This window comes from Rissa tridactyla, chromosome 1 (assembly GCF_028500815.1).
Source record: "Rissa tridactyla isolate bRisTri1 chromosome 1, bRisTri1.patW.cur.20221130, whole genome shotgun sequence".
NCBI classification, from domain to species: domain Eukaryota; kingdom Metazoa; phylum Chordata; class Aves; order Charadriiformes; family Laridae; genus Rissa; species Rissa tridactyla.
Window position 1 is genome coordinate 184,675,493 of NC_071466.1, and position 20,865 is coordinate 184,696,357.

A 20,865-nucleotide genomic window follows, 5' to 3' on the forward strand; every position below is an offset into this window, starting at 1 on the left:
GGGATATCGCCTCCTTTTTTATTATGAACTTTTGAGGGTTTTTATTCACTTCAATAAAAAATTCCATATACTCCTATTTTCAAAATCTCTCTCAGTCAACTTCATTTCTAATTTCCCTCAGTTTTGAAATTTTCCTTCTTAAACTATCTGGACAGCCTACTACACAGTCAATGAAGAATAAAAATTTTCTAATTGATGTATTTGTGTAAGCCTGAATTTTAATGTTCTGATCTGCAGTCCAAAATGATAGGCTCACCCAGTACATTACTTTTGCTAAAATACTATAGTTTTAACGAAACTTCTTAAAAAAAACCCACAGACAGACAGATAAATTTTCAGTGATGTGCATGGAATTAGGTGATTCTGCACAGGATTAAAATGTGATGACCAGCAAACCGATCATTTTATATCTGCAAATGAGAAGTAACTTCTTTTAGGAAGAGATTTCAATATCACTTTTTAAGTCTAACGAGACGTTATTAGACTTCTAATAATGAAAACCTTGTTCTTTCACTCCAACCTCATTGCCCTTTTGTTCCCAGTTATAAAGAAATGAGATTATTTATTGTTGATGTCAAGCATCTTAAGACATTTCTGATGGAAGAAGATACTTTACAACTTGGCATTCAAATGCTCAGTCAGTAACACAGGCATCAGAAAAGACATTGCTAACTTCTACCAGAAATATGTATATTTCTCTTTTATTGGAGAAGATGAAGTACCTCACTTATCAGGTATCAAATGACTGCATGTAATTTTTCTCACTGAACAAGAATCAAACCCGACATTACCAAGCTGTGTGGTGCAGTTGGCATGCTGGAGAGAAGGGATGCCATCCACAGGGATCTGGACAAGCTTGAGAGGTGGGCCCACGCGAACCTTATGAAATTCAACCAGGCCAAGTGCAAGGTCCTGCACCTGGGTCATGGCAATCCCAGGCACAAATGCAGGCTGGGTGGAGAATGGGCTGACCGCAGCCCTGAGGAGAAGGGCTTGGGGGTGCTGGTGGATGAGAAGCTGGACATGAGCCGGCAATGTGGGCTCGCAGCCCAGAAAGCCAACTGTATCCTGGGCTACGTCAAAAGAAGCATTGCCAGCAGGTCGAGAGAGGTGATTCTCTCCCTCTACTCTGTTCTCATGAGACCCCACCTAGAGTACTGCGTCCAGCTCTGGGGCCCCCAATATAAGAAGGACATGGACCTGTTGGAGGGACCCCAGAGGAGGGCCACGAAAAATGGCCAGAGAGCTGGAGCACCTCTGCTATGAGGACAGGCTGAGAGAGTTGGGGTTGTTCAGCTTGGAGAAGAGAAGGCTCCAAAGAGACCTTATTGCGGCCTTCCAATACTTAAAGGGGGCCTACAGGAGAGATGGGGAGAGAGCCTTTATCAGGGAATGTTGCATAGGATGAGGCGTAATGGTTTTAATCTGAAAGAGGGGAGATTTCGATTAGATGTGAGGAAGAAATTCTTTACTGTGAGGGTGGTGAGACACTGGAACAGGTTGCCCAGAGAAGCTGTGGCTGCCCCACCCCTGGAAGTGTTCAAGGCCAGGCTGGATGGGGCTTTGAGCAGCCTGGTCTAGTGGGAGGTGTCCCTGCCCATAGCAGGGGGTTGGAACTAGGTGATCTTTGGGGTCTGGTGGGTTTTTTGCTTTTGTTTATTTTTTTGTTTGTTTGGGGTTTTTTGGTTGTTGGTTTTTGTTTTTTTTTTTTTTTCAGGTGAAACACATCCTTTCGTGGAGACCAGACCACTTCTAAGGTTTTAACAGCGGTGTTGCCATCAATCACTGTTTAGTGGGCATAAAAAAGAGGGAAAGTTAATTCAGCTTTCTAAGCCTATGCTTTCAGCAATAACCTTGTGACAGTGATGCAGTTCCTAGCAGTCGTAGAACTCATTTAAGGATGTTATAATAACCACGTGACCTCAGTGTGAAATGTCCACTGATGTCCAGACCTCCCAGTGATCCACATTGCTTTTGTGGACCAGCTGCAGTCCGGCTTGATTCAAACAAACTGCCTCCCTCAGCAAGAAAATTTAAGTCCTTGTAGAGAAGATGGATATGACTACCCCCTAACGCAGTCTAAAACTTAATCTGGGAGAGATCCAGACCAGCTTTCAGGATCCCTATGCTGTGACTCACTCTCTGGCTTGTTGTTCTCATCCACAAATTAGAACTGGAAGGCAAATTTAAAATCTTGGACAACACCTTTAATCTGGCTGAAAAAAGAAGAGAAGACATCTGATAGATTGGTTGAGCTGAAAAACTACCAACGAAATCAGGTAGTTTAGTTTTAAGGAGAGTCCATGGACTTAAATGATGGTCTGATTTTGTACAAAGCCTTTAAGATGGTAAAGTCTTGAAAAGAAATAAAAGGACACAAGAGAGCTGACCAGCAGACTGATCATTTTATATCTGGCAAGTCAGCACAAATGTCATTTTAGGCATGAGGTACACAAAATTAAAAACCTCATTTAAATGGAATTCTTCTGCACTTATGAAACATGCAAAGTGTATTACTGCAATTTAATAAACTCTGTTCCTCTGCACCTATTATAAAGTAAGCCATATACTCAGGAGAGTAAGATAGGTTCTTAATACCAGCAAAGAAAACCTACATGAAAAATGTGCATTCCAGCTCAGAGACAGTTTACAAATTAAAACAAAACAGAGAAATTAAGTAGAGGATGATGCATAAGTTAACAGTGCCTGGAGGCAGCCTTAGCTTTAATGCCAACAAATCATGCAGGTTTTACATAGTTATTCACTCTGGTATTCAATAAAAAATGAGGTTACTGTAACAATACCAAACATATCTTTAAAGAAACACACTCAGCAATAAGTCATATGAACTTTACACTTCACTGAAGAGAGTAAATATATTATACGTTTAAATAATGCATGTTTTTTCAGGGTTTGAAACTTAAATATGGGTTGTGAGGTAGCACTGGAAAGCTATAGTCAATTAACTGAATTAGAAGTTACTGTTACAGTAACTGTTCCAGTTATGACATGACCTCACTGAAATATGTGGTCATATTATCTTAAATACTTTGGAATTAAAACTGAATTTTCCCTAAAATAAGTCTTTTTTTATAGTAAAGAAATGTTTGTGATTTCTCTATCTTTCTTTCACCTTTATTTAAGATGAAAATAAGGTAAAGACAACATACTGAAAAAACAAGAAATAGAGAAGGACAATGAGAGACAGAAGAAAAGAAAGAGGCAGAAAGGAAGGAAAGAAAGAGAGAGAAAGAAATAAAGGAAGGACTAATGATAAAAAAAGAAAGATAATTGGATGAGGGGGGAAGAAATTACAGAAATCCATCTAGCAATCTCAAAATTAAAAAAACCCACTTTTTGCATATTTTTGGGGAAAACAAAAATAAAAATACCATTAATAGATAATATTTAGCTCTCCTTTCTCTTTCAAAAATCACCACCACCCCCAACTAAGATTTTCTCTAGAATGTCATGATTAAATACTTTCTAAAAAATAGTATTTTAGGGTGGATTTAAAAAAAATAGTCTGTAATTTCAAAAAAGCATCTACCATAGGACATAAATTGATTGCCATTATTATTATTGGTGTTGATTTTGTTGTTACTTCTGTTATTCTAACTAGTGTGTATTTTAATATTCATGAAACCCATTTCTTTCTAGCAAAAGTCTTAGCATAAAACAGACCCTTACATTTTTAATCATGTAATCACTTTTACTGCTATTCTAAGACTTGTGTATGTTCAATTGCTTTAGGAAGTGAAAGACAAACAACAAAACGGAAAATATTGTGCCTGTGCTACCCTCCTTGTCCAAATGGTTTGAATTTAAATATTAAATTAAGTGAATAACTTTGAATAATTGAAGATTACCATCTTCACAATTATTCACACAAATGGATGATTTTATTTTAATATTTCAGTGTTACTGAATTTCTTATGACAGAAGAAAAGAGGGGTTTAGATGGTAATGTGCGGGCAAGGTCAAGCAAGAAACCGTTTCTAGGTTTTATTTTCACCTTTATGTAAAAAGCTGCCAAGTGATGCCCTGCTGGGGCAGAGTCAGGACCATCTGTAACTCACTTCTCTAGTGCCCCTGTTATTGGAATTGGGCTTTTTTTACATCAAGCTTTCTGGAATTGATAGAACTGCAAGCCTTCCACTTGGAAGCCTTCTGTGACATCTGGAAACACTAGGTTTTGTAGAAAAAAAGGTGGGGTGCATTTCAGAAGAGAAGAATGCTGCAGGTGGAATTAGAAAAGGTGTGGGTGAGATTTTCATTTAGAGAGACTACACATAACCAGACTGCCTAAATGAGAAGAAAAGGAAGGCCTTAAGAGACAGGGACTGGGGTAAGGGTAAATAGCATGAAGCCCAAAGTATCTGATTTTATTGCTGTGATTGTATCTGACTTTGTTAGCCCCGTGTGAAGGGGGATGAGCTCCCTGAGTGAGGACCTCCACATCCTCGAAGAAGTATGGTGTTCAATGTGGGAGTATGGGCTCAACTTCACTCTTACTGGGGGCTGTGGTATGAGGTGTAAAAGGAGGAAGCTTCATTTTTTCCCTTTTTAATACTAAGGGCTACATGTCACGTGGCCAGGGAGGGGAGCAGACTGAAACCAAGCTGCTTTCTGGTCCCTGGGAATCCCCTGTAGTAGCACCTTGAGACAGGCTTTTGAAAAACCTCACCTGTTCTTACAGCGTGCAGCGTCAGGGCACTTGTAGGATGGATCCCACCTCTGCCCGATGTCTGCCTTGTGACGAGAGTGCAGGAGCAGCTGGGACATGGGGTGGCAGACACAAACTGCCCACTGCATCAGAGCCCAGACACATGCAGGTCAGCTCTCAAGAGGATCTTGTCTCCTGGTAGGCTCAAGGATTACCCAAACCTCAGAGACATAAGACAGTTTTGGATTTGAATACGCACTTGAAACATGGTGTAGGTCTGCTGGTTGAAATCGTGCAGAGAAAAGGGAATACCAACATGGAAGCTGGGGTGGAAAGATAAATCCATTGTGGTGTTGTTGCTGAGAAACAATGTTGTCTTTTCTCTAGTGAGACTCATGTGTCGTAATGAGTATGGAGATCTGCAGCTGCTGCAGGGAAAATTACACTTGGCAGTGCAGAGATTTAATAAGTTTTCCTGTGTTACATGTATGTTATATCTGTTTGAAATCAAAAAAACAAGAATCTGCTAGGATCAAGACCAGGTCAAGACATAAACTTTGAAAGATGTATGCACATGATAAACGTCTGACGGGAATGCAATTCCTGTCTCCAGGTAGCTTCGTGTAATCATCACTGTCTGCGCTTAGAGCTGGGGTCCAGCTTTACATTCCTGTTGAAAGGGTACCATTGCTCAGGAAAGGAACAGAAGTTTCCTGAGACTGGAAACAGAGCAAAAATTGGCCTATACCCAAAGCCTGGGCTCTGATAACTGCTCCCATGGCAAATTTACACATTTTATGCAATGATTCTTTTGGTATGAAATAACGAAACATTCTTGGCAGCAAAAAACCAGAATAAATGTGCAGTGGCCCAGCCACATGTTATAGAAAACATGAAAGGTACCACAACATGAAAATTACCCCAACCACAATTTACAGACCTCCACTCATTTCACCCAAATTAAGTTCAAATTCCTTTTTGCACTGAGGTTTTCCTTAAAAATGGGAATTGAGAGTCTTCCAATCAGTCAGCACTACTTATACCAGGAAGATTTAGACTTTTTTGTAATAACCTACAAGTGACTGAACCACATAGGTGTGGGTTTGGGGCTGGTCTACAGTTCCCTGCATGTGTGAAAAGCAGCCACCTGAAAATGTTTTTAAGGGACTTTGATTCTTTAGATGTGTATTAGACACAGTGAGAGGTCATTTATCAGATCAAAATCCTTAGGGGACTTCAGCAAAAACTAATTTGGCAAGATTCGTCTAATCTATTTTATATGTCTACAGCGCGGACAGACACTTGGGCACATCTAGGACGTGATTCATCTTCTGATATAGACATTGAAAACAGATCAGTTGAATCCTGCAGCAGAAATGCCTATTTCTTTCCATTGGTTCTGAAGAGGTTATAAAATCCGTCCTATTATAAAGCATTCTTCCCACTGATTTGCACAGACATAAATGCCTGTATATTGAAGACATCTAAATTTAGAGGAGATTACTTTTATCCCTACTTTGACCAGACTCAGATAAGAGTAAAGTCCTGAGTTGCTCAGAATTGGAGTGGTTTCAGGCACTCAGATGCAGTTTGAAGGGAATTTTTCTTTTTAAAACAGATGAACGACCTAGCTGGTAAATTTAAGTACCTCCAGGATTAGGTAACAGAAGAATACAGTTTTCAGATCATCATTTGGGCTCAGGGAAAAACTAAATTTTCTGCTTTCAGCATGCAAACCTTTATTAGAGATACTTTCGGATTCTCATTTTCATGTAAATTATGGGTTTCTTTGTTTAGAAACTGTTTTTAAACTTCAGCACTCAACTCTGTTCATGCAAATTTGCTAATATTCGGTTAATTTATTTGTCAACCACCAGCTTATTTGCCTCTGCATCTACTTCTTTTACTATCCGGCCAAAATATGCAGCCCTTTTTTAGGGAAAGACCTAGAAAGAATCTTGATTGAGAAGATAAGTTATAATGAGTTATGCGTTATAATGGCCAACTAGTGCTTGTTCTTCCATATCCCTTCTGCAGGAGTCAGAATCAGCTGGTGCTAAGTTGTCATCTGTAGCTCATATGCAGAGCTTGCTAGAGGTCAAATTATGATTCATTTTGAAAATGCCAACCCCACCCTCTGTTACTTTCATAGCTGCCAAAACAGAGATGACAAAATCAAAAGACAGAAATAAATATAACTTCAAGTGATATTGTTGAGTCTAAAGAGGCACAGCACAATTTTGCATTTATATGCAGATATCACAAATAAGGCAGAATTGTTTATACTCTAATATCCTGTATATAATTGACTGTGCCTTTGTATCTTGTTTCTTGATAGTTTTTTGTCTTGCATTTCAGACTAATCTGAATGCATCTTGTGTGACTTGAATAGATGAGACTGAACTGTGCCCCCACATACTGACATTCTTCCTATCGCTAGCCACAAGGACATATTAGCTTATTTCTGTTCTAAAAGCTACACAAAAGGTTGCCTAGTTTCTCACTGAGTTTGTAGCACCATGAATTCCACCTGCCAGAACTCCTGCTCACATTTGATTTCTGTGCTCTGCGACAGCTTTCCAGATAGTATGATTGATAGAAATCACAGCACTAAACATCATCCCAACAACTGAGCTTCAAATCACCAGTTGCTTCCAGTAGCATAGGCTACTGCTCGCAAGTCTGCTTCTTGTTTTAAAAGACTCTGGTTTGTGTTGGTCAGATGCTGAAATGATTCCTTCTCAAATTATTTGATCAGTGTCCTGCCTTCATTTTTACAATCACAAACACAAACTTCTGGCATTTATGTTTAAGCAGAGGACATTTTCTCCTTCCAATTTAAGCTTTTTCTCATCATTTTAATTTAAACAGGAGAGAATTAAAAACTGTGATTCACTCCTAGAATTAGCATTGCTAAATGGCACTTCGAGTAATAGGAGCTGAACTCCTTTGGTTGGTTGGTTTGTTTTTTAAACGTCAGGTATTCTAGATAGACCTCAAGAGTAAAATTAAATATCTTCTATAAGTAGAGCATGCAGTCATTGTTAACATAAGTAAAGACCAGCTCCAAGGTCACCATCTTGGTGACCTTGCAAGCAGCATTTTATAGGTAGAAAGCAAAATCAGTTACTGGGAAGTTACTGGGAAGCCATGAGGATTTTGAGGCAGCCATCTCAATTGCACCATTATTCTATTAATAATCCCATAGTCAGATTCAGAAAGTGCTGCAGGAAGATGGTGTAAATCTGCAGAATTCAACTGGCAGTGGCATCAACCAGATCCATACAGGCAGAGGACTGGGCTCTGTGCCTGAATGTAGGTTGCCAATGTCTCAATCAGCACCAGGCTTCTTTCTGAAGAAGATGGAGTTTTGCTTTCTTTTGGATTTGTGGATATGAATGCAGGTTATTTTGGTGACCTACATTGTTTTCAAGCTCTGTTGCACAATTTCTAAGTTTCAGAAACTATTTCATCTTGAGTCTATCATCCTGATTTATAACTAGGATAATGTGTTTTCCTCCACACATTAAAATAACTAAATAGAACTCAGAGCAAGAGCTCTCAAAGACTTTGATAAGAAATGATAAACGCACATAGATGAGGTCCTAATAAACACTATGTAGTGGCCTGGCTTTAATCACTGTGGTGTCTGTTTCATTTCAGGACCTTGTACTTCCATCTCCAGTGTCCAAACCTAACAGCTGGGTTGTGGGTTATCCTGGGTTTCATTGCCTGATTTTGAAGCAAATCTTACCCTGGTTTAAGCAAAATTTATCATCAAAACCAACAGAAATCTCTCAGTTAGCTTTAACTTGCTTAAGCTAGTATTTTCAGAACACTACCATTTTGTCTGAAGAACTTTGGCCAGTTCTACCCTTTTCTGATAGCTTTTAGTTCCAGGCTGCTTGTAAAGAGACTGGGTACCTGGATCAGAGGATCTGTCTATTCTGAGCATCCCCTGAGACCTGTGCGGGTCCTCTCCACTACAGCTAAGTGGAGACTTGTCTGCTCAAAGGTTCAGTATTCCTGAGGGAAAACACAGAGAAAATGCAGGGCAATTCTGCCGGTGAGGTGCATTTCGAATAAGAACCACGCTAACCCGTATCCCTAATGATTTGGTGCAGATCTCAATGATGTTTGTACATAACACTGCAATCAGGGAAAACGGGTGAATATTTGACAATTGTAATTTTTAAAGGTGATGGTGATAAAAATACTCTGCTTGTATTATTGACATCAGGAATAATGAAACAGCCAGTAATTATGACATACAAAATATATGCTGTGAGTGAAATGGGTATTATGTGACTCAGTTGCACTAAGTATTCTCTTTTAACACTGTTGAGCTAGCTGAAAACTGTGGATGTTTTTATGTAAAACATAGTAGTAAAAGGATAATTGAAGACAGTGGAAGAGAAAAGAGGGTTAATACACTAGATTTATTTTCATTCAGGTTCTTTATTTGCGTTTTAATTTGTATATAGTTAGAAGGATATCATCTTTTGAGATTTCATAATATTTTCCTGTATTGCAGTAAAGCTGCTTGCCTTGATAATTATACATATTTGGAAAATGACTATTATTAACAGCAAAATCATTCTATATTCCTGCTGCGTTTCTCAGGGTTTTTTTCTTAGAATCATTGCATATTCTTTTCAAAATCTCCTGCCTCTCACTTACCAGAAACTATGCGTTTCTATAACTCTATGCGTGTTGGAGCTTCAACAACAAATTAGTGCCTCAGAGCAGAGCACAGAGAGAAATGGTTCATGCAGTGTATGTGCACATCTGACTGCGTTATTAATTGATCTTAATTCTTCCTTACTAATGGGCTCTTCAACCAAACATCTTTCATCCCAAAGGAAAAGAAAAAATAATTTAAAAAAAAAAAACAACAACAAAACAGATAAATAAAGCAAACTAGTTTCCTTGTGCCAAAATAGGTGTGGATGTTTAATATAATTTCACATTTAACAGTGCACTGGTAAAGTGAGTTTCACACTAATAAACCCTGGTTTTGGTTCTTCTTTGAAATAGAAATATTTTGATTGTTTCAAATGAGAGCATGCATTGTGAAATCACTATAGATGCTGAGGAAAAGTGTTCTTTTGTATTAAAGAAACCATTTTTAACACTTCTCTTAAGTTTGCTAAAAATAACGTAAAACGTTCCACCACTGCCACTAGAATAAATCTATTAAATGAAGAGCAACATTGTCCCCTAGTGGTAAAAGAAATATTTTAATCCCGACAAAGTGAAGGTTGACTCCTGCATTGACATATTTCATGCTGTGGATTTCCAGAAAACAAAACACTCCCCAGCAAATATGGATAATGTTAAAATCTCCTAGGGCTCAAGTATGCCGGTTCTCCTAAGAAAGGGAATTTCTTTTTAATAGCAAGGCACAGTATGCAATAGAATAGTCAAATGACACAGAAAATTAATTTAATCTAGTCTGTTCTTCAAATACAAAAGCTATCTGTGTGATGGTCAAGCTGTAGCATATACGTACATGAACACACACACATGCACGTGTATGTATATAAGATGCAGTGGAATTGCAGGCAAAATACAGTCTGCAATACAAAGAAGAGAGAAGGAGGGGAAACCGTAGAGTTTACTCAATCTGATATGGGATGATGCATGTCAACGTTTTGTTTTGTTGGAGTGGGACCAGAAATTAAACATATCGAAGTGTTTGACTGATGTGGTGTCATGACACGTAACCTTGAGTAGTAAAATTTTTTGAGGAGTCCTCAGAAACCGTCCTAACAGGAAAGGGCTCTGGTGACTTTTATCTTTACACACCAATGTACAGAACTAGGAAAACTTAACAGTCTTCCAAGTCTTCCCACTGTCTTTTAGGGATGCAAAGCAGAAAAGCTGAGAACAATCAAATGAACTCCACTGCGAAGTTTCAAGTATTGCTGCTCACTCTGGGTGTCCCTACAGAAAGACTGACCCAACAAACTGGCTGCTCGGAGACAGGACCAGCTGCTAGTCCTTGCTCTGGAGACAAATGTCCTCAGGTTGCCATGAACCCTAGTAGAAGACTGTTCAAACTAGGGTCCATTGAACTCGTGTAAAAGAAAAACATGCATGGAGAAAATTCCTTGTTCAAGAAATTGACATTTCCTGATTAAATTGGTTTCTGCTTGAAAAATCCCTGCCAGCTCTAGTGATGAAGTTGTCAGTGTCTGACAGGCTTTCATAGATTTTACTGGGATGTGTTCTCTCCTTCTGCTATCATTAAACTTGTTCCTTTTCTTCCCCTCCCTCTGCACTCTGTCATTCCAAGTAATACTTTCTCAAAATAAGTTCTATTGAAAGAGGATAAAGGAATGAGAAACTCTAAAAAGTCAAGAGACTGGCAATATTTCCAAATTTCAAAGTGCACAGTGCACCACTTCTTTCTGCTTCTGTTCCTGCAAGCTCTTGTCTTCTAGCTAGCTGACTTCTGTTGCAATCTGCTTGAAGCTAGAGCTGTTTCTTATTTTGTGTTGAACACAGGAGAGGAAAAGGATGAAAACAGCAATCCTCTTTGGGCTTTACAAGCATCATTATGGAATGGGGCAAGACCATGAGGTAATTGGCAGGGTAAAAAGCCAGGAACATGTCTAAAAATTAGCAAAAGCAGAGCAAACAATGAAACTAACTCTGCAGCGTATTGTCTTCAACCACATAGAGTGGTCTCCCTTCTCCTGTCATTAAACAACAGACTGATGATTAAGGCATTTTCCCAGGATGTAATAAATGTCATGTTGAACACTCCCATGAGGAAACTTTCATTCAGCTCTTCCACATGTTGAATGAGTATGCAAAAAAAAAAGCTATGATTTAAAAGATTGGCACCGCCAGCAGCATTCAATCTTGGAGGTGTGGGCCCATCAGGGGTGATAGACAGACAAATCCCTTTTCCTGTGTCCCACCAGACTTCGATAGTTATGTGCGTGCTGAGGAGCTCAGTTGTTGCAGTAATCTCAGGGACAGAAGCCCAAGTCCACATCCATGCTGTATATCGTCTGTCTGAGGCTGGGAATTGCCCTGACTTCTAAGAACTAGGTCTTTTTTTCAAATTGTCACGTAGACAGCTTCGTCACAGCGTATTATTTTGTGCTAGCAAAATCAGGGTCTTGGCAGGAAAAAAAATTTCTTGGTTATCCTGTTTGTTTAACACTGTTCTTGTAATTTTATCAAGTGCAGATTGGATAGATTGTGTTGGCCAGGGTGGAACCCCTTTGCATATAGTTGTGTGCTTGAGTGTACTCTAGCATGTATTTGGGGTTTCCCCCAGTAAGCTATCCATATCACATTAAATGCAATTATGTGGGCATTTCTGAGGGTAAACAATACAGGGAGCTAATGACAGCCTCAAGTCAAGGCTTTAAAGCCCTCATGTAGGTCTGTGGAACTTCAAACTTGAGTGGGAAGAGGTTCCAGGATGTTGTAGTACCTCAGTGAATGCTGTGGGCTCTGAATTTCGCTCGTATGGGATTCGGTTCTGCCCTCTTCCTGCTCCTTGATTTCAGTTCTGTTTGCATCTAGTCACCTGTTTGTAACGTGTGCGGAAGTAGAGGCCCCTGAGACTTACTAGACAGAGTGTTAAGATGGTCTGCCTTCTGCTGAAGTTTCTACTGATGTACATGAATTAAAGAATTTGTATGAGGAGCACCCATAGCTGACTGGCATCCTGTAAAGTAGGGACATTGTGAGTTAAGACATTACTAGTCCTTTGTTACACCTGCTGCTGTCTGAGACAAAGAATTTTCAAAAAAGGTAGTTTTCATTAATTAATCTAAATTTTATCTGCTGACTTACTAGTGCTAACATTTTTTCAGTAAAACTTATGCTTTTCTTTTTTCTAATTTCATCCTTTCACTAATTAGAATTAGAATTTAGCATTTGTAAGATTTTTTTTTTGCTGTAGAAACAAGATATTTCATTTCGTGTTGTAAAGTGTCAGAACAGTTTTTGATGTGTTTCTGATACTTAAAATTACTCATGAGTCTTTTCCAAAGAGTTAGCAAATCTTTCTTAATAAGTGTAACTGGGGCTTTGAATGAGAGTTTATTTCTGCATTAGGTATGACAAATAATTCAATTTATCTTTTCCAGAAGTGGTAGGTATATGGTAAGCAGATGGTAAATTATAATTTACAGCTAATTTCCTAATGCTAAATTAGAATTTTTAAGGAAAGCCACCAGTTGCATAATTCATATTTATGCTGGATCATAAAAGAAACTCAATTTGTATAATTTTAAATACATCCTGTAAACATAGCCAACTTTTCTAAACAAAACAAAAGAGCAAATGTCTTACAGAACACCAAAGCAGACTATACTGGAAAAAAATTAAGGCATTAAATACATTCCTTACTATCCACTAACAAGTGCAGATTTTAAACGTATCAAAACCTATTCCCTTCCAAAACAGCCAATGACATTACAGGAATGGAAATGTTCTCGTACCTATGAATTAATTTCAGTATAAACTAGCAGGCCCAATGTGATTATGGTGTCTTCACTAACCCCTTTCAGTAAAAGGTCCACACCAACAGACCCTCTGGAGAAGAGCTGTCACTCCTGTTACCTGTTCAATCTTGACCAGAATCCATCACAAACCTGAGGAAGCCTTCTTCACCAGAGGGAAAGTCTGGAGGCCACCTCGTCCGACCCTCTACTCAACACAGGGCAATTACAAAATGCGATCCAACTTCACAGTCAGAGCAGGGCCACATCTGGTGATGCGTTGAATAAGTTCAAAGACAGGTTTCTGCAACCTTTCTGGGCAACCAGTTTCCAACCTGAAAAACTCCCACAGCTACCATCCGAAAATTGCCATTTGGAGGAGGAAAGAAGAACAAAACGGAGTAAGGTCATACAGAGGTGAGAGCAAAATGGAAAAGACAAAAGGGAGAATGGAAGGGTGGTGAAAGGGTACAGCTGATGGCAGAAAGAAGTAATACAAGCATTGCAGAGAATAAACAGGTGGTTAAAAAACTAAAGGGAGATGATAGTAATGTAATCCAGAAACAGTGATAATTCAAGTAGCACACAAAGAGTTTTGTTCTACCTGTTATTGAAAGCAGGAGTCTAAAACTAGAAATGTCAAGTTCCTTTGGCTGACAAATGTAGATTTATTTGTTTATAAGACTATTTAGATACACTAAACATTGTCTTGACTGTCATCTAAGAAATATCAGAACATATAGCTGAGGAAAACATGACCATTTCATAAACTTGCATGATTTTCTTTAAAAACAAACAAAAACCAACCAAAAAAAAAAAAGCATTTTAGAAGAGCATGACATTTCTTCACTGCCTTTTAAAACTTCAGCATCTTTTTCCCTGAAATGATATGGTAATCTTTCACAAAGAGAACCTTTGTGCCCATATGCTTATATACCCCTGCCTGCTTGCATGTAGCCTGTGCAAGTCCTTTTAGACTGATTCCTTGCCATTAGACAACTGCCATATGAATTTTCCCAGGTTGATGCCAGACTAATGTTTGAATTCTGCATGGCTATATTGCACATAGAACTCTCTAATCATTACAAAACTCTCCGAAAATATTCTTAGCACGCTTCAGAAATAAAGTAACCTCTCTGATAGTTTTACAACAATTTCTGCCAGCTTAATTGACAGAAATTTAGGAAAAGAATTCTTAGTCTGCCAGGAAGCCATTGGAATGCTTTTTTTTCCTCTTACTAGTTAGCAGTGGTGTTACAGTTAATGGTTCGTGTACGGGACCGGAAATTTCTAACTGTTTCATTTACTTCCCTTACTCCCTAGTAAGGAATCTTACACTTACACTAAAATATTATATCTTGGCAAGTTCTGACTGTAGTTAAAGGGCTGTTAGCCTTTTCATTATGAACTCAATTAAAACATCCTAGTCTTTATCAGTTTAAATAATATTAAGGATATTACTTAAGCATAGTTTTGTATTCAACATAGAGATAATTTGAAATCTAACCAGCAATTGCATTTGTTCTTTCCCTCTAAACATTTTCTCAACTTTCTTAATTATGCGTATCCGCTTATTTTGCATTCTGGAGACTATCTGTGGTTTGGACTCTAGTAATTGTTTATAGACTGTTACGTGCTCTGGGGTTTATTTTTTTTACTGTCTTGCAGGGAAGGGAATAATACTTGAAGAAGTGAAGAAGCATCCTACAGAACAGCACATTTGCCAACAGTCTTAAATTCAGTCCTGCCTTCCTTGACAACAGTTTTGGCCCTCCAGGAAACTGTTAGGGTAATTGTCAATAAAGCTTGTCTAAATCATTTTCTAAGAGTGATGACAAATGAGTTCAAGTGACACTAGTTGCAGCCATTTAAGAAATGATTTCTTAGAGTGGTTTTGTCCCTCAGACACAGCACTGCAAGCAGAATTTAACACGTACTTCATCCTCAGCCTTTTCGATGCGAAGTCTTTATCAGAAGCATATCTTTATTCCAGTTTAAACATCATGGAGTCCCTTCAACAAGCTCTTTATTTAAGCCAAAAGTCTCAAGCTGCAGAGGTTAGGTTGGGTTAGGTTAGGTTAGGTTAAGTTAGGTCGGGTTAGGTTAGGTTAGATTAGGTTGGGTTAGGTTAGGTTAGGTTAGGTTAGGTTAGGTTAGGTTAGGTTGGTTAGGCTAGGCTGGGCTGGGCTGGGCTGGGTAGGGTTGTTTTGGGTTGGGTTGGGTTGGGTTAGGGAGATGACACTCAATGGCAGAAGTAGAACTTACATATTTCAGTGTGCAAATTTTACAGAAGAATTTAATGCTGTGTGATTTGTTTGGGTTTTGATGGTGGGGAGAGGAGGCAGGGGAGTCTTCCCAGGTGAGATACAGGACAGCTGTCCTTACACAGACAATTGTGCAGCTCTCCCTGAATTCTGGGAGACACCACTTCTTCTTCAGAGTCCTTGAAATTCGAAATCAAAACTGAATTTGGGAAAGACACACCCTATCATAAATGTGTTCTCAGGCAACTATTTCCTGCTTGGACTCATATTCTGCATAAAAAAAAATTTAAAAACTATTATTTGCTTTCCTTTCACTTTGTGCCAGTGCAATTTTCAAAACAGACTTGTGGAACAGTTTGTGGACTTTTTAGGTATTAAAATATTGGTCTGCTGCTCATTGTGGACTAAATATTTGTGAAGTAACATATTAAACAGTCCAAGTCTTTCAAAGGACTTCTATAAAAACTAACTAACTAACTAACAATGTTTTATTATACAGAAAAGAGTAAGAGCAGAAAACATTTCATGGAAATTTGGACTTATATTTAAACTAAAGACCTTGTAGAACAAAACATGCCAATCAATCCCTGAAAAGTGTTAAAATAATAAACACAGTTGTCCGGATCTAGTGTGACATTCAGACAGTGTGATGTTCAGCAGCACACAGACAGGGGCTGGATACCCAACCCCAAAGTCAAAGTCAGAATTTTGAGGCCGGTGTTTCAACCACACTGAGGACAGGTTTTTAGTAAGGGTGAGATTTACTTCAACCCAATAACTTACTGAAGGACATCTAAGCCAGTTTGTAAGGAAAATGGAAGGACAAGCTGCATCTGCAATTCTATTGTTTACTTAACAATGCCACTGAGGGCGGAAGTTATGGGGAACTGGGATCTACAGCCTGATGTCTTCTGCAGCTGGGCACCTGAAACGTCATTGTGGGCAGAGAGGACAAGTTCACTGTTACCTCTGAGAAGGTGGTTCACGGTGGTCAATCACATCATGGTTAACAGGTATGCTCAGGAGGTGGGATCCCCCCAGCCCAGATAAAGCTGCCAAGTTGCAAACTCTTACACGTACAAATTTTGGCCTATGTCTCCAGCTGATGCAGAATTCATGCTTCTGGAGACAGAAAGAGATCAGGGTAAAGTAATCATGACTCTCCAGTATAATGCTTACAGCTCTCAGCTCTGTCAACAATTTTGAATAAATTGGTGATGCTACATCATACCAGACTAACCAATGCCTATTTTTCCAACTCAATATTGTAGATTTGTTTTTGCACTGGATTATGCTTGGGGAACAACTGTTTTAAAAGTGTTTTGTCTTTATTTCTTTATGGATTGCTTCCTTGTGAGGGCACTTTTCTTGCTCAAGACTCCAGTTTCTTTCTTGACCTACATCGACTTGAAACTGTAAAATTAAAATCATGAAAGTACTTAGACTCCCATGTTGAGTTTCCACGTTATAGAAAAAAACATTAATTCCCCCGTTGTTACCTTTCTTTTATGCAATTTGTGTTAAATATGATGAGGCAGCTTGCTGCTTGAAATTTCCACATTTTAACTTTGAGGCAACAAAACACTTGATTCTTCTTTTCCCCTGCACCTCTCAAAATCTCCAAGGCAAAATACATGTAGGTGGCCACTTCCTAGGCATCTCAAATGGAGGAAAATTTCTTACTCATTGAGATTTTTGTCAAAATATCCATCACAGAAAACTCCATTTAATGTTTATAGGTGTCTAGATTGTCTTAGTTGGAGAGATCTCAAAACTCCTCTGAAGGCTAAATTTAGTGCCTGTAAATACAGCAAGACAAAAAGCAAGATTTTAGGTATCACATGATGCCTAAAAGGCACCCCTTGGGCACCTTTGCAGGCGTTTTAGGCACTTTTGGGACTGCAGGACTCTGCAAGCCTAAATCCAGCTGTATGCCATTAAGTGACTTTGGACTTGTATCATGTTGTATTCTGAAAAGGTTTCTCACTTGTTGTTATGGGCCTTTTAAAATACTTTTCCTCCTTTTGAATAAATCACCTATTGAAATTGTCGTTAGTAAAAGCATGATTCAAGTAAGCCAACTTTTCAGAAAAAAAATCATTCTGTTGGTTAATTTCTGATTACACTAATGCTAACCCTTTGCAGACAAGAAGAACAAAAGTATCAAGAAAATCCAGGAACAAAAGGCAGGCCATTTAATAATCAAACAAAGACACCATTACAGGGAAAACCATGGTCAGAAAATGTCTATTTGTCTGCCTTTCCTGGCTAGATCTCCCATATATAACCATTGGGAAGCATTAAATCTTAATCACTGAATGTTTGATAAGGTAACTTGTGTCTTCTAACATTAACTGTAGTTGAAAGAGTAGTTTGCAGGTTGAATTGTCCCCAGGAAGAGGGCTTGGGGACAAAAAAATCCCCTGAGAGAATAACAGAAATACTTCATGGAGAGCCTATAGAGTCTAGGAAGAAAGCCCTGTTCAGCAAGTTCTAGACAGCAGTAGGGAAAATATGAGGAGGAACTTCTTTACTTTGAGGGTGGCAGAGCACTGGCACAGGCTGCCCAGAGAGGTGGTGGAGTCTCCGTCTCTGGAGACATTAAAAACCCACCTGGATGCGTTCCTGTGTAACCTGCTCTGGCAGGGGGGTTGGACTAGATGATCTCCAGACATCCCTTCCAACCCTATGATTCTATGGTTCTATGAAATATGGGTATATTTTATCATGAACAAGAGGGGCTCCACTGTACCTCCCTGCCCAATTAAGATACTAAAGTGAGCTGAAAAAACCCCTTGTTCAGGAAACAAGCACTGAGTGACGAAGAACAAGTCCAGACAGCCATAGAGGAACGTCTGTACGTGTTCATGTAGGGTGAAAGAGTGGAAGCAGAAGGGTTCATTGTGGTCCGTCTGCATCTAAACTGCATGTATTTCATTTTATCAGCACTAAGGCTCCTAGCATTTCTGATAAAAGTAGTTTTCAGGGGTAACTTATGGGCCAGGGTAACAATTCTGTATTAATAATACTTATTTAGATTTTAAATAAATTATTATTAATTATTATTCAAATTAAATAATCAAACTAATAACGATGATAGTAGCTGTGAAAGTAGTTATGTGTCAAGAAGAAATGGTGCTTCTAGCAAATGCTGCGTGTCTTTAGGGTCCTTTGCATGACGTTATTGGGGCCAGGAAGCATGACAGAGGGTGAATGGGGAAAATAAAAGTAGAGCTTGTTGAGTTCAGAAAAAATACAACCAAGTTTTGATCCGGTGTTTTCAGAGCCAACAGGCAGAATCTGCCACTCATCTGAGGAAATCTGGCCAGACATGTTATAAACACAAAATGAGAAGATCACTGTGTGATTTGTAATCCATTTCTGAATGTTTCATAGAGGTGTTTTGCAGACAAGAGTCCATTTGTAGGCATTATGTACGGTGCTGCCAGTTACTAATACCTGTTTATCTCTTATTTTATCTCCATTAACCAAAGTAGGAAAACTCTACTCAGACTGCAGTAGCATTGTTTGGGTTTTTTTTTTTAAATCATTATTAGATAAAGTACAAAAGGGAGAGGACTGAATTAGCACAAACAAAAAAATTGCATTGATACCAACTAGAGGTTTGGATATATGTTGGGTAAACAGGAAGAGAATGGAGAAGGAAAGTAATAGACCAAAATCAGGATGCTGGAAATTGCACTTAATTGGTGAATGAAATAATGTGTTACATTTTCTTAGGTTCCTTTGTAAAAGTTGCCCTGAACAAAGCAGGCCTGCTTAGCGACACACTGTACTCCTGGCTTTGCAAAAAACAAAGTGGAACTGAGAGATGAATTCCTGTCTTGTCTTCCCTCATCCTTCCCTCCCCCCGCCACCTCGCATCTGTTCCTTCTCTCAGCTCTCATCTTCCCTTCTCTGGAAGTGGTACCCTTTTGTTTCAACAGTACTGGTTCTAGTTTTAACAACATAAGCTTATGATCACGGACACCTTAAAACCTTCAAACTGATGTACTAGTTTGCCAGATGGGAGAGTGGCTGACAAAATTGTATCTGTGTGTATATTTCTATAGCAATGAAAAAATAAATAAAATTAAACCAATGCATTTGGTTTCTCTTCATAACCTTTTTTTGGCATTTATCTTGCTTTCTTTCTCACCTCTCTTTGTTTTCTTCCCTAAAGGGACAGAATAATTATTCTTTCTAAATTATCTCAAAGATAAATAAATAGGATCTCCTGTAAAAATACCTCTGCAGGTGACGCAAATTAAAACCCTCAATTTTTGCTACAATGACCAAATTGTTAAGTCTGTATTTTCTGAATCTTTTTTTTTTTCCCAGGTATTTCATAAGTGGTAGTGGATTTAACAAAACTATACAACTCCATATATCTATACTGAACCCTGATTCTTGTTCAGTTGTTACAGAGAGAGGAGGCCGTTTCTTTATTCCAGCAATATTAACAGTACATATCCCCCATCATCAGTCAGATCTCAGATTCATTTGCAGAGGACTTTATTCTTCACAATAATTGTTGTTTAAATAGAGTCATTAACATTAGCCAGCTTTTGAGCATAGCTTTGAATAAAACTCCAGTTTCCTAGGAGCAGCAAAAAATAATTTTCATTCAACAGTTGTCTTCCACTTCTTATTATGGCATTAAGCAAACAGATCAGTGAAGTACTTGGGGAAGCTAAGCTCTTGTAACTCTTCTGTTGAGGAGGAGAAATACATTAAGGTCATGAAGGAGCCAACAAAATTTTTTTGGTCTCAGTGTTGGCTTTTGCTTTTATGTTTTTAAATACTGATTTGAAATGGATTGATCAAATTATTCCTTCTGCATACATAATTTCCAAGTGTACTCTCATTTGTTTAAGTCATTTCTTATTTTATCTTGCTGTGTGGCCTCTGGTCTCCATGCTGAGTGCTAATCTCCATTTTCCCTACAGGAAATGGAAAGAGAGAAGTTATGTTCAATGTTTCATTACAACTCTGAAAAACACTTATCTTGGAATAAGCTGAATTGGAAAAACTTTTGTCTTGACACAACTGAGGGTGGAGCCTAGATGACTTGCTTAGGAAATTTTCCTAGCTTTCAAATGGCTGAAGCTGAAGATGAGTGAATCGCATCCTTCATGGTCTGCTACAGAGATGGCTTAATCAGAGGTGATTTAATCCTGAATACAGCAAAAATTGCTTGGCTGTTAACTGAGAGCTGCTTGGCTATTACTATTACTAGTCATAACTAGTTTTTGGACCTCTACATAACTACATCCACTAACAGTTACTTTTGGATGCTCTGCCATTGTGACTCTGGAGGGGGTAACAAGGATATCAAAATCATGTGGAAATACAAAAAAAAATACAGTTTTTGGAATATATCAGATTTTTGTTCCCAAATTCCTTCAAGAAATCAAAATTCTGATCTAATATCAGTTCTTAGTTTACAGTCTTGTAATATGAGTAT